Source organism: Rhamphochromis sp. 'chilingali' (assembly GCF_963969265.1).
Source record: "Rhamphochromis sp. 'chilingali' genome assembly, chromosome: 15".
Lineage (NCBI taxonomy): Eukaryota > Metazoa > Chordata > Actinopteri > Cichliformes > Cichlidae > Rhamphochromis > Rhamphochromis sp. 'chilingali'.
The window spans coordinates 27,601,150-27,607,785 of record NC_137942.1 but is presented as its reverse complement, the minus strand read 5'-3'; the positions used below and the strand labels follow the sequence as shown (position 1 = coordinate 27,607,785).

General features: G+C 44.4%; 1 protein-coding gene across 2 annotated transcripts in view; it reads left to right on the top strand.

The window, feature by feature from the left end:
• Nucleotides 1-240: 240 nt before the first annotated feature.
• prr36b (proline rich 36b) overlaps nt 241-6,636 on the top strand; it is a 34,081-nt gene continuing 27,685 nt past the window's right edge. For both annotated transcript variants that reach the window (XM_080905774.1, XM_080905775.1), the window contains exon 1: nt 241-530. The gene's annotated coding sequence lies outside the window, so the exon portion shown is untranslated. The remainder of the gene's footprint in view (nt 531-6,636) is intronic.

Here is a 6,636-nt window from a genome sequence, read left to right as displayed (position 1 = left end):
TTAAGTAGCATTAACTGACGGTAAAACGGCAAAAAACGAAACAAAAATTCAACGATCCCTTCACATTATCAGTATCAGTCAAATATTACGAATTGCTATAGATTTACTTACAGATTTACTTAATTTTTTATAGCGGGTCTCTCATACGGAAACCTTTCCCAATTCCCACTTTTTCCAGGGGTACCTGAAGGCGGCGTCAGCCTTCTCCTCAGCCTGTCCATCCATCCGTTCACCGGTCTACTATCGTGTGTGTGTGAGAGGAGCAAAGCCTCATTCTCCTCCTTTCTTCCTTTCAGGGAACGCGCATCACTTGTGAAAAACGACGCTTGAGACCTAGAAGGTTTTTTTTGTCTGACGTCTCGGCTCTATTTGCTCAGCTCTCCCGCCCCTCATTCCCGGTTTCGTTTTTAATTCCCATCCTCACTTTCTGTCGTTATTTTTTGCCGGACTCGAGGATCCAGTCTGGGTGTACCGGCTAACACTTGGGCGTAGCTGGAGAGGATTTTGCTAGCTCGTCGCTGCACTAACCGGTAAGGTCGAGATTTCTTTAGCTTTAGCTAGCATGCTATTGTCAGTCAATAAGTCATGTTTAGCTAATTAAAAGCCACAATTTAAAATGATTTTCTGCCGTCCGTTACGGAGTGTCTGCTCTGCTTACTGTGTTATTACTCGTGTTTTTTATATTAACGCTAAGCAGCGCAGTGGAATCCGGCTTGCTCTTTGTGTGACTGGATTTGCGTCGGAAATGTACAAACGGGTTTGTTTTAGTGTCACTTCATCATTTTTGAGGGCGAGCCGCTCCGTTTCAGTCACTTTGATTCCCGTGCAAAGGGGCTTGATGGGGCGGTGGCAGGCTGCATGGTAGCTTCAAGTGCTCATAGGACCTGTTAGACCAAAGCTGAAAAAAAAGCTAAATGCCTTTAAATCCACGCTATTGTTTATTTTCATAGTGTTTCCTCTCGCTGTGTGACTGTTTATCCACCTTTTTAACCTCTAAACTTTCTCTTCTTCTGACCTCTCCTTCCTTCTCCATCCTCCATCGCGGTTGCCCATTGTTCTGTGATGAGCCAACTAGTGTGAGTTGCTGAGCAATGTTTCAGCCGTCTCAGTGGGGGGAAAGAAGCTGGCAGATATCGTGCTAATAAATTTGCAGCTTTCGTTTTAACTCAACAGACCAACTTTGGGCGTATTTGGAGCATGTTAAAGCAAATCTCTGCGCAGATCCTGCAGGGAGAGTGTAAATCTCAGAGAGAGTTTGTGCACAGTCTCATGCTGGCATGTAATCAGAGGTGATTAATGTCACCACCATCACCACCACCTCGTCTCCAAAAAGTGATCAGCTATTGTGGCATAAGGCTGGAGGGGCTCCCTCGCTGATTCCTTTTTTTTGTTTGGGGGGGTGAGTGAGTGCAGCAAGACAGATTAAGCTCCCTCTCTGCTGAACAATAGGGAGGAGAAAACACTGACAGTTCCCAAAGCCTTGCCAAGAGCGTTTAATAAACTGCAAACATGCAAGCATTAAAAATCTTTATCCTCAGCCTACAAGTGTATTCTTTTCCCCCAGCGGTGGCTCAGACAAGGGACATAAATTGTCTTGAGCTCTGTGGCCTTGGTGGGGCACGGCTTGGTCAAATAATGAGCAGCGATCGACCGTGAGGAAACGCCATCCCAGGGCAACTAATACGGACACTTTTCAGGCTTGGGGTTTGGAGACCCTCCAGGACTCTTAAGTCAGGGCCATCCGTGAGTCTGCCGCCCCCCCTTGTTCTCTCTCTGGTGCGTGGATGAGAGAATGGCTGACTCATGGAGTCAGTGGGATGAGGCAGGCAAATGGAGGACAGACATGCAGCCTAATGCAATCATGTGAAATTAAATTTATCTGCCATTGAAAACCACACTCAGCTTTATGAAGTTATTTAAGATGTTTCAGAAAGATTATTACTTGGAGGGTGGAGATTAATGCCAGAGGCATTGTGTTTGTGTGTGTGTGTGTGCGTGCGGAGGGAGATTTTTCAGAAGCTAAACAATGAAACCGATCATTGTAATTAGGAAATATCTGATGGAGTTATCTACTTTCTTTCTAGTTGTATCTTCTCTGTCTTTGTTTGTATTGCATCTTTTAGAAAATTAACATTTATCCCTCTGTCTTTTGTCTACTTTTGGAGCTGGAATCAAGGGTGTGGGTGTCTACAGTGTTAGCGGTGCACGAGGACTAAGTGTCGCTGTCTCAAATAGTCTCCCATAGCCCGCACCGCTACTACTACTATGTGTCCACTAAATGAAATGAAGAGTTGCTTCAGATTTGTACTTAATCACTTTAAAATAAACCTGACCAAAGTTTTAAATGATAAAATCACCATATGTAACACTAATCACAATGTCTCAGACTGTTTTTTTCTACTCTCGGCTTTGTATGATGTCAGTGAGAGCAGGTAGTCCTAATATGGTCATGCTCAGGCAAATAAACCACGCCCATCTTATGTTTTGCCAGGTGCAGCCAATCAAAAGACATCTGCATTTAAGATAGTGGGAAGATGGCTAAAAGAGCTTTTTTCAGACAGTGGATGAACTAAATAAATAAAAATAAATAAAGCAAAATAAATTTGAACTGTGAATGAGCATACTTATACTAGAGCCCCATTAACAGGAACCATGTGGTAATGAGATTCCTTAGCTAACTTAATGGTTGTAGCTCATATCTTTTAAAGAAGGATGTTATAAATGCTTTCTTAGGTCTTGCAGACTCACTGAGAGAAACTGTGCAGTAATTGTTTCTCTCCCCCTGCATTTGTCTGTGCAAAACATACCTAAAATATCTGAAATATGCATACCTGTTTTAGTTTTTTCAAAGAAAAGCTCTTTCATCAGAATTTGTTTCAAGGCAATTTAAATTCTAATGACCTATTTTGCCCTAAGCTGGCCTCTCGACCCATGCCTCGGTCTTGAGAGGGGGAGATGGTTGTTGCATTAATAGACCTGTGTGTCAGCTCGCCCTTAGTCAAAGGCCTGGTGTTGGTGGGTGTGTGACTCAGAATGACACCCCCCCAGCTCTGAACTTCTCAGCAGTGACAAGGACAAAACTGGCCCTCTGGTCATCGAGCTTTTTTCAGCCTGAACCCATGGCCCTTGCACTTTATGGCCTCATTAGAAATTACCACTATCGCCCCACAGCTCTCTTTTAATCCATGGCAACAGCTGCACAATAGCTTCTTGTTTGGAGATTATCAAAACACCAACAGAAACAGTATGTTTGGCTGCATTTCCTTTTGTTTGCTGGCTGATTGAGGTTTGAGGAAACCGCCACGGGCACCGCATTGAATTTTCACAGTGAGGACAAAGAAGAGATAAACTTTGCTGTCGTCTAGCTGCTCTAGCCTTGATAGCAGCCTTGGTTGGTGGCGTCGCAGTTGTCAGGGCATGCAGTTGGCAACTGGCGACGTGGTTTTGAGACTGTATTTGCCAGCAGCTGCAGTAATTTGCTGTGTTTGGGCTCTCTGAATTCCTCTGGTGGGAGGCTGGATAATGGACATGGTTCACAGCCCTGTTGCTAGGCTTCAAGACCAGATTTGTCATTGCACATTGTGTTTGTGGCGCCTTGATTTTTTTTTTTTTTGCGTTTTGGTGCAATCTGGTCACCGATATAGTTAAAAAATTGGTCCAGACTGATGGTTGCTCTATCCTTAGTCATCCAATCTCCTCTAACAATTTTGGCTCTGAGATAATGGAGTCAATGTCGTCGTCCATACATCGCCATTGCCGTGTGTTTGTGGCTAAACTGGTCAAGATTATATTAGTGTCTAGCCAGCCTACCCTCACCGCAGGCTCAACAGGAATGATAGGCATTTGGGCCTGACACTGGTGCTTACCATAAGCAGCTGTAACAGCCAATTTATTTCTCAGTCATATCAGTTTACCCTGTTGACATCAATCTTGCTTTGTCTTTTTCATTCTTTGCTCTAACATAAATCACCAACTTCCTATGAATTGCTCAAATAAGTGTCTCTGTCCTGGACAGATGTGCCGTTTTAAGGCCAGATGTGTGCTTCTCAGAAGGATGTATTTTGTAGGTGCAGATCAGCCTGACCATGCAACCTGTCTGCCATCCTGCAAGAGATCAGATTCCATCTGGAACGTGCCACGTTCCACTTAAAACGTGACGGCATAATCCTCTTAAGGACAGAGACGTTCCGGTTGTACATTGCGTGTGGATGTCCGTGTCCCCCCTCTGTGAATCTCAAGAGAGCACCAGAGCCTCTTGGGCAGCAGCGTTTCTGCCCTTCTCTCCAGATGCCTCGGTTCTGGTCTCTTCCCCTGTCTCTGTATCTGGTCTATCTGGTGTCATTGATCCAAGCCACCAGCTGGTCCTGGGCTGGCCTGATCTCATTTACCCCCTGAGAGGAGCTTGTTTGTGGGCAGACGGCCCATTATGGAGATGATCCAGCAGCTCTTCAAGTTACAAATTAGCTTTAGATTCTCTGTTAGGTCCCCCGTCTCTCTCTGTGTTTCTTTCTTTTCTTTTCTTTTTTTTTTTTTTTAAAAGCTGTCCTCTCTAAAACCATGTCATCAACATCTCTCTTATCTCCCAGGGGGAAGCGCTAACAGCATCAGAGGAACCTGCCTCACTAATGCACTTCCTCTGTCTGTTTCTGTCTCCTTCACTGCCCTGGCCATCTGTGGAGTTGCCTGCTTGGCTCCCCACTTTCTCCTGTGCGATCGATATCCACACAGTGGAGCTCTGCGCTGCCCTGCTGGTTGCCCCTGCAGGCGGTGGAGCTTAGCCAGACTGGAGTAGGGCCTTCGCCATTGGGGCCGTTGTTTGTAGTTGGGCTCTGTCTCCACCCTTATTGTTGTGGGGCTGATTGCCCCTCTAGCCTTGGCTCCACACAGTATTGTCTACTTTCTGGGACATACTACGGCCCCTTTAACTGCTTCATATTCCTTCCTTGTTCTTTCTTGCCTGCCTTCCTTGCCCCTCTCTCTGTTTCTGTGGACAGTTTGTGGACAGTTGAAGCTAACTGTTCAAGATTAGCATCTCTTTGTCCAGGGTTAATGAGCTCTGTCATGTGTTAATCTTCCTGTCCCCAGGGTGCTGAGTTTCCCTGTACCACACCACACTATGAGAACCAAAGGCTTCAAGTGTTTGCATACTGTGTATATGTTTTATCTCTTTTCTTTGGTGTGGGTGGGGTTTTTTACTATACAGCATGGACATATTGTGCGCATTATTATTCTTTACCCTTTGCTTTAAAATTGTTCAGTAGTTGTTATTATATTTTTTTTTATCACATTTACAACATTAACAAAATATTTTTATAGGCTTGTAAACTCTTAATTCAGTTGCTCACTTGATGACATTGTAAAATCTTAGTGCCCCGAAGAGTCCTAAGGATTAGTGCCAGCCTTTCTGATCACATGTTTCTGTGATCCAGGTGACTGTCACACAATCTGCTGCTCCCTCTCAGCCAAGAAAAGTAGAAAAAAGACTTGCAGGGTATTTCTCATGCCTCACTTTGTCTTACTGAGCAGCCCAGGGAACAACTGGAAATCATTCGGTAGGAATGACTATACTATACACCATTAAGGAGTTCACTTGACAAGGAGCAAAGAAGGCAGTAGATGTTTATGTTCGCTTTGGTCGTGCCATCTATAAGAGGTAGGTCTGGAGAACTGATGGCATCCACGTCCTTAAAATATTTCTCTTTTAATCGTATTTCCATCCATTTGGGTACATTTTCCATGTGATGTCTGGGAGAAAAATGCAAGATATTTTAATGCCTAGCAAGGGTGTAAACATCATCAAAGGAAAGTGGAACGTAAAGATGCCAGGCTACAACATAAATCAGACTTAAGGTAGTAAAGTACACGACTCTTAGATCAAAAGGAAAATGCATAATAGTGCTCTCTTGGATCTTGTGTGCACACAGGAAAAGAGTAAGAGTGCTGCCATGAAATGCTAATGAAAGTCAGCAACTTGTAGCAGGTACAAGGGAACTAAATGTTGGAGATGTTAAGTGGGTCAAATTTGAAGCACTTACCACTGACAAGGATATAAATTTGTTCCGTGACAGGTTGGTAAATAGAATAAAGGGTTACAGAGCCTGTAATGTCCACAACCAGCTGGACAATCACAATCAAAACACATATAATGTGATCTAGTTTTGGAGTTTTGGGAATACAAAAAATGTTAAAAGAAGAGAGGAGTTAAAAAAGAAACAAAGTTGCATTATCAGCCAGATTTCTCACTTTGCAGAAGACTTTTTTGGAAGCTCACTGTGTCTCCCTCCTCCCGTTTGGCTGTCTCCTCACTCTGTCTCTCTCTCCCTGCTCACTCATCCCTCCCACGGTCTGTGGGGAATGCCATGGAGAGCGGCAGGCTTTGTTTGCACTTTATTTGTGTGTGTGGGACAGAGGCGGTTTTCCTGACCTCATGTTGGGGGTGTTTGAGGGGGGAGGGGGGGGAGAGAAAGCTGCGATTAGCATTAAGGTAGCGGCGCCACTCACAGCCATCTAGCTGGATTTATCGGCGTGTCACGCAGCCACTACATCGCATACCTATCAGTTTATTTCCTTCATCCTTATGCACATCCTCATCATGCACATGGGGATTTGTTTGGTATTAATCAGTCTCTTATCTCA